The sequence below is a fragment of the Rhincodon typus genome, chromosome 15, assembly GCF_021869965.1.
Source record: "Rhincodon typus isolate 14 chromosome 15, sRhiTyp1.1, whole genome shotgun sequence".
Taxonomy (NCBI): Eukaryota; Metazoa; Chordata; class Chondrichthyes; order Orectolobiformes; family Rhincodontidae; genus Rhincodon; species Rhincodon typus.
Genome location: NC_063346.1, coordinates 7047449 through 7055720, shown reverse-complemented (window position 1 = coordinate 7055720; position 8272 = coordinate 7047449). Strand labels below are relative to the sequence as shown.

At 41.3% G+C, this 8272-nt stretch overlaps 1 long non-coding RNA gene across 1 annotated transcript in view; it reads right to left on the bottom strand.

Annotated features, from left to right (window-relative positions):
• LOC125485060 overlaps window positions 1-8251 on the bottom strand; it is a 12029-nt gene extending 3778 nt beyond the window's left edge. Inside the window, exon 1 of the long non-coding RNA XR_007263822.1 lies at window positions 8148-8251. This is a non-coding gene — a long non-coding RNA (uncharacterized LOC125485060). The remainder of the gene's footprint in view (window positions 1-8147) is intronic.
• Between the last annotated feature and the right edge of the window lie 21 nt (window positions 8252-8272).

Genomic DNA, 8272 nt, shown 5'->3' with positions numbered 1-8272 from the left:
AGGCATGATGGGCTGAGCTGCCTCTTTCTATGCTGCAACCCTTCTGTGATTCCATGTTTTCTTCTATTCCTTCAGGGCAAGCTCAAATGCTTGGTTCTCCTGGTTTGTCAGAAAGGTCTCAGGTTTGATCTTTGATGTCTTAGCCAAGTGCAGCAGTTGGAATGTTGCCTTCAGTCTAGTATGAAGGACAACTGATTCTAATTCTCTTTCAGTGTTGCCTGTTGTAATGTGCATCTGCCCCTTTAAGATGTTGAGATGGTTTAATATATCAGTTGCTTGATAGCCCATCAGATCACGGAAGTGTGAAAATAGCCACTTGGGAGAGGTTAAAGAAGTCACATGATACCTTGGGACTGAGCAGATTGTTCTCTGTTTTGTATTAGTATGCAATAGAGCTAACTGGCATCAGAAGAGAAGCTTCACCCATTAGGATGTAAAAGACTGCTCCTGGGAGGAAGTTTAGGGATTTGTGTGTTTGTGTCTTAATCAATTCTGCTTCTAAATCTCTGCTTGTTACCTGCACTGTGTGAGAATGTTACAGCAGCAGTAATGTGTACTTAATCTTAAGTTGAGCCTGATGTCCCACAAGAAACAATCCTGTACCTGAGAAGAAGTGTAACCAGTTATTCAGTAACATGTGATAAATTCTGATCAAGACTGAGTTGGCCTTCTGCTTGAAAAGTGGGCATTGCTCCATCATTGCTATCACCTGATGTCACCTGACAAAGGAGAAATGCTCAGAGAGCTTGTGATTTCAAATAAACCTGTTGGACTATAACCTGGTGTCGTGTGATTTCTGACTTTGTCCACTCCTGTCCAACACCGGCACCTCAACATCATTGAAACCAGTAGTGTGACTAATATCAATACAAACTTAACAAATCCACCCATAATATGCTGGTACTGTTAGCAAGCAATATTTTAAGACTCTAAATAAAAACCGAAAGAACTGCAGATGCTGTAAATCAGGAACAAAAACAGAAGTTGCTGGAAAAGTTCAGCAGGTCTGGCAGCTGAGAACTGAGGAAGGATCACCAGACCCGAAATGTTAACTCTGATTTTCTTCTTCACAGATGCTGCCAGACCTGCTGAGCTTTTCCAGCAACTTCTGTTATTGTAAGACTCTGCTGTATTCTGGTGCCAAATGTTACCTCTCAAGGGTCTCCATGGAACAAAGTATGGTATCTGGCCATTGTCACATTGTTATTTGTGGGAACGTGCTGCACAAAAATTGGTTCCTGCATTTCCCAAACTGCAACAGTGACTACATGTTATTGGCTGTAAAGTGTTTCGGAACAAGCAAGGGGTCAGGAAAGGCACTACAGAAATGCAAGCCTTTTCCTTTTCTCCTTTTCCTCCTCAATCATCTCTCAGACAGCAATGTCATACAGGGGCACTTCACAAATGGTAGGGCATCTGCTCACCTCTCAATTGCTGCCTTGAATATGAATGAAGAGCTTTGAAGGTGAAAGCTCAGCCTGGCTCCAATCCACCTGCCCTGGGCCCTAATTGAAAGATGACCTGATGGTGAGAGTCAGTCTCCAACATGAAAATCAACTATGACACTTAAACTCTACTTTCCAATTCCTTTTGTGGGCATGTCAGCCAAATTATGCTGCATTGGATACAGGACAGTGGACAATTAAAGTGAACATTTAGCATAACAAAATTGCAAATCATGAACTCTTCAATTAATATTTTATAAACACAAGAAAATGCCTTTGAACCAAATAGCAGAGTGGCAGAGAGTGTATCCCAATGGTACAATATAATAATCCATGATGCCATGAATACTAAACACTTATTTAGTGACAGGACTTAGGAATAGGAAATAGCTGCGCAGAATTAATTACCGGTATTTGTAACATCTCAATTACTCTTCTTGCACCACACTTGTTTGGTGAAGATTTACAAAACATGCTGCCACATGTTTGACAAGTTAATACAACTGGAAGCAGATTTCATTTTCAGTTTTTTTAAAATAAAAATGAAAAAAAAAACACGAGCTGTTAAATCACTTCCATGCAAAGCCTGGCTCCCACACTGAGTCCCATTTACTTTCTGTTATCTCTTTTTACTGCACATACTGGTCTAAAAATGGTGTGCAATGATGTGTATTTATCATTTACTCTGTCAGTCTCCATCTACCCCTCTGCATCTCTTTTCTCTGAGTATTTCTCCCTACTTTTCCATCTTGTTATTTCTCTACATGCATCCCTTTATCTATCAGACCATTTTTCAACTTTACACAGTTTTGGGATGCACTTCTTTCATTCTTTGTTTCCATTCTCTCTCTCCTTTTTCTCTATTTTTCTGTATATCTCTCCATCTTTTGATTTTGTACTATTTTCAGATTATTTTCTCTCTTGTACCCTTCTCTATTTTGTCCATCAAGGTAGATTCTTAACTTTGACTTTTTCCTCTGAGTCTAATTCTGACATTATATTTGTCAGTCTCTGACTTTCTTTCTCTTTCACAATCTGTGCCCTCCTATCTTTCATTACATCGCCCTCTATAATGAAATGACAACTTTGTTGCAATGGATTACTTTAACACTGCGATGTCTCCAGCACAAGAACCATAGAATCTCTACAGTGTGGAAGCAGGCAATTTGAGTCCACACTGACCATCCAAAGAGCATCTCACCCTGACCCACTCCCTGCATTTTCCCAACCTAGAAGCTATGGGCAATTTAGCACTGCCAATCCACCTAACCTGCATGAGGAAACCTGAGCACCCGGAGAAAACCCACACAGACATGGGGAGAATGTGCAAACTCCACACAGACAGTTGCCTGAGGCTGGGATCAAACCTGGCTCCCTGGCACAATGAGGCAGCAGTGCTAACCACTGAGCCACTGTTCTGCCCCAGGCTTGTTGATGCAGCTAAAACAAGTGCTCCAACAAGTCTTGTCAATGTTGCCACACTTCCGTCTATGTTACAGTCAGCACCAGGATTTTGTAGCAAGAGGTTTTCCTTGTTGTTGTCACTTTTATTTTCTGATACATTTAAACTCTACATACAACCTGTTGGGTGTGATGTTAAATTAACCGAGACCCTCCCTGTGGTCTCAGGGCAAGGTGAAATCTGATGTTGCAGATAATTGCGGAAGAATTCTCATAGGTGGCCCAAACCAACATTTATTTCCCAAAGAGCACCATCATGACATTTGGGAATTGCTTCTTGTAGGGCCCTGCACTACATAAACAAACCCTCATGTTTCCCTTGTTAAAACATTGACTACATTTCAAAAGTGGCTGTCAATCATTTGAGGTTTGCAAACAGTGCAGTATAAATGCAGAGATAACAAGGTATAGAGATGGACGAACACAGCAGGCCAAACAGCACCATAGGAGCAGAAAGGCTGATGAAGGGTCTAGGCCCGAAACGTCAGCCTTCCTGCTCCTATGGTGCTGCTTGGCCTGCTGTGTTCGTCTAGCTCTACACCTTGTTATCTCAGATTTTCCAGCATCTGCAGTTCCTACTATCTCTGGTATAAATGCAATCATTTATTTCTGTCTTTCCAACTACGGTTGAAATAACTGGGGATAACTAATATTGACAACACCTGATAATATTGACAAAGAAAAATAACCACTATCTGTGAGTCAAAATTGTGCTCAGCAACAGTAGAAATTAACATATCGGTGTTTTGAATATTTATTTTCTATCTGGGAGGTAGTGTCGTTTGAGTTAAAATAAACTTTCAATGTTCCACTTTCTTCAGTAGATTTTAATACCTGAGACTTTCATGAACTAAAAATTGTGTTAGAGAAGACAGAGTAGACTTATCGATAAAGGCTGTTGTGATCATTTGACATCCCCAGGAAATACACATGGTATTTGCAAATCCAGCTACAGCAGAATACGATTTTCACAGAATCACAGAATATTTACAGTCAAAAGACGGCCATTCAGCCCATTGTTTCTCCATCACCACTCTGAGCATTTTAACTCATTTGGTCATAGAATCCCTACAGTGTGGAAGCAGGCCATTTGGCCCACCAAGTCCACATTGATCCTCAGAATAGCATCTCACCTGGACCCCTACCCTACTATACCCTCCTGTAATCCTGCATTTCCCACGGCTAATCCACCTAGCCTCATTATGGACAATTTAGCATGGCTAACCCACCTAACCTTCTCATCGTTGGACTGTGGGAGGAAACCAGAGCCCCCGGAGGAAACCTACGCAGACATGGGGAGAATGTGCAAACTCCACACAGACAGTCACACAAGTGTGGATTCAAACCCGGAATCCTGGTGCTATGAGGTAGCGGTGCTATGAGGTAGCAATGCTAACTACTGCATCACTGTGCTGGCCTGGAGCCTTATCAACATTAAGCTATCTAATATTTCTTAATTTATTAATTTTAAACCATTCAAGCGATAGAGTTTTCTCCTCTGCCTCCATGGCCTCTGCAGCATTTTAATCGAAAACTCAGGCAGTGTCAAGAAATTTGAGACCTTCGTTTTACTCACACATGCAGAGTAAATTCACATGATGGGAGATGAAGGGTGAATTATAATTATTCATCCTGGGATGCAACAATGGCACTGACATTGAGAAGATGTAATGTTGGTATAATGCACAATCATTGTGACAAAGGTGCAAGAAGCTTGGGAATCTTAGGGTTGAAACAGGAAACTTCTAGTTGATGAAAAGAGATAACCAGCAACGTGTCTGAGGATTGGTTACCTTGTGAACAGAATATTTCTGCTGTCAGGGTTAGGAGGTAGAAATTGAGGCTGGAGAACAGGAATGTAGGGCTGTTAGTGAGGGAGATGAGGCATGGGAATCAGCTGTCTCTTGTTTGTTTTTGTGGCTAATCACTAGTGGGCCTCTTGTGGTGCGGTGATAGTGTCCCTGTTCCTAGACCAGAGTGATCCAGGTTGACGAGGGGAAAAAAAGAAATCACTCCTGATATGGCATAACAGTACTGTCCTTGTTCCTGCAACCCTAGGCCTGGATTCAACTCTCACCTATTCCAGACATGTCTAAAAACAACTCTGAACAAGTTAATGATGAAAAAAAAATGCAAGTGCATGCCCCTTGGTACCATTTTGCAGCTAAATGTTGCTCATGTTAAGTTCCAGGAAATTGTTCTTTGCTTATAGCCATCTTACTTTTCAAAAATAAACTATGGAGAAGATTCCTTCCTAAACTATCAAATCTTCCTAGCCTCCCTTCATTCATTCTTTCTATATCAAGTGGGAATATTTACAGCAAAGCCAGAGATTTTGCATGTTTTCTGAAATAGCAACTCAATCTCAAAACGTGATCCTTAAAAAAAAACGCAGACACCTAAACATAAACAGTAAGAAAGAGCGAAAAACTCTTAGAAGCAGGGCATGATCATTCTCACTGACAGCTCTCAAGGTCCTTTATGATGCTGACCACGTACTTTATACTCTGCACAGCATTTTTTTGCTGTCAAAGGAACTTTGTACACATTTAAACAGCGTTGACATTGTTGGATAGCTCTCAGGTTAAAAACTTCAAGTTGTGAACCACTGACACCTGCCAATATTATGGTTAAAAACAGCAAGCTGTTTCTGATGCAACTGAGCTTTATAAAAGGGTAGCATTACGACTGTGCATGCTGGGATAATCAAGCCTCCGGGGAATTGGTTAGCTCAGCTGGCTGGACAGCAAAGCAGAGTGTCACCAACAGTGTATGTTTGCTGCCTGCACTGGCTGGGGTTCACAAAGGTCCTGCCTTTTTAACCTTGGCCCTTATCTGAAGCATTGCGACTCTCGGGTTAAACTCTCCATGAGTGACAGAGAGGGACAATAGTGACTTTAGTCCATCCTCCACAGCGTCTTTTGTCATTCATCTTTCCTACAACTTGTGGGTGATTTTCTTTAAAATAACTGGTAACTATTTTTAACACTCATCAATGTATGGATAGCGTCACTCGCTGCGTGTGATTCGCAGGGAGAATTTAAAATGTGTGAAATAAACTGCATTCAAATGAGAATCATGAATACTGATAAAAACAAAATAATTCATGTAAATAATGGGATTCACTAGAGAAATGAATTCTTGTAAAGCTGCTTGGTGAAATGGGAGTAGGGGAGATAGACTCGCAGTTATAGTTGCACTAGACTAACAATCTCACAGTTTGGGTTAATGCTTGGGGTGGTCAAGGGCATTGTAGTGATTGTAATGTGGTCAGGAAGCTGGGCCACACAGAACATAACAGCAGTTCTGAGGAAGGGCCACTGGACCCAAAACGTTAACTCTGATTTCTCACCACAGACGTTGCCAGACCTCCTGAGCTTTTCCAGCAATTTCATTTTTTTTTTGTTTCTGATTAACAGCATCTGCAGTTCTTTCGGTTTTTATTTTGCTTGATTTTCAGTTTTCCACCAAAATGGGACAGCAAATTACCCAGTTCAAGGGCAAATAGGGACGGGCAACAAATGTTGTCCATGAAGAAATGAAGAAAAAAAACACAAATAGAGTCATTGGCTAATTACAGAATGGACAGAGAATAGAGAGCAGGATGCCACTCCATCTATCTGTGCTGGGTCTTTGAAAAACACTATTTAAATAATCCTATTGTTCCTGTTCAACGTCCATCACCATGCATTTTTATCACTTTTCACAGTCACATACTGATTAATGACCGGATGTTTAAGGTTACATCATCCTATCCAGACTAAAAGGGAAAGCAGATTCAGATAGGGATGCAATTGCAGGCTATAGAAAATCAAATTACACCAGGTAATTCTGCTGGGTTTCGCTATTTGGGGTGAGAGTAATTAGGACCATTCTGTCGAAGGGTCATTGGACCCCAAACGTTAACTCTGTTTTCTCTCTGCAGATGCTGCCAGACCAGCTGAGCTTTCCCACCAATTTCTGTTTTTGTGATAAATCCATCAAGTTCAGTTTTCACATTTTCAACTGACTCAAATCTCAAATGTTTTTGCTGTGAGAGACTCCTACATTTTCATTCGTCCTTGTATCGAGTCATATTTCCTGAGACCATCCCTGAACTGCTCAGTTCTAACTTTAAGATTATGACCCAACTTTAAACGCCCACCAGAGGAAGTAGTTTCATTCTGTCTATCCTATTGATTTCTTTAATCTTGTGTATCGCTGATAAAAAAGATGCATTTTGTGTTTTGCACTCATCAGGTGTTTCAGAATATTAAAGGAGTAATCATTTGGCAACATGAAGTTTGAGCATTGCTGAAAAAAAGATACATTTTGTTGAAGCTTTTCTTCCATCTAATCATGCAAATAATTCTGATGAGTGCAAAACACAAAATGCATCTTATTTTCAGCAATGCTCAAACTTCATGTTGCCAAATGATTACTCTTTTAATATTCTGAAACACCTCAGTTAGATCAACCCTTCATCTCTTATAAGAAAGAATGAGTAATGCGACTATTGCTCTTATCAGGCTTTGCTTATTACTGGTTCACTGACCATATGGGTCTTTTCCTGATGGTGGAAATATTGAATAAAGTTTTTTTACACATGGTGTCTTTACTAAGCCACTGCACATAAACACATGCAACACAGGTATTATGGAGAACAAAATAAGCACTACTGCTACCCCATGGTAGTGTGGCGGAAAGGAAAAAGAACAAAACATGAACAGAAAAAAAGAGTCCTGAGGAAGGGTCACTGAGCCCAAAACGTTAACTCTGATTACTCTCCACAGATGCTGCCAGACCTGCGGAGATTTTCCAGCAATTTCTGTTTTCATTTCTGATTTCCAGTATCCGCAGTTCTTTTGTATTTTTATTCCTTAATCTGTTTTGCTTGAGACTGCACAAAGCCTCAATAAAACTCTTCCTCATGATCTGTGGAATGCATTGCCGGAGAGGGTAGTGGAGTCGGCCTCATTAGGGGCATTTAAGCGGCTATTAGATGGGCATATGGATGATAGTATAAGGCAGAGGTGGAGGTTAGATAGACCTTAGGATTAGGGTAAACGTTTGGCACAACATCGTGGGCCGAAGGGCCTGTACTGTGCGGTACTGTTCTATGTTCTATAACCCTCTCAGCCCCAGTTGTGTGCTACACCACTCTCCACCATGTGTTAAAGAGATAGTTCTTGACCAGCCCAACATGCCCAGAACTGAGGCACTGACCAAACTTGATTGGCTACAATGGGTTGGGCACATCACCTGCATGACTGACACGAGGGTCCCCGAGCAGGTTCTCCACTCCCAGCTTCGAAACGGCAGGGGAGCTCCATGTGGACAGAGGAAGCACTTCAGTGGTACCCTCAAGGCCTCATTGGGTGAAGTGT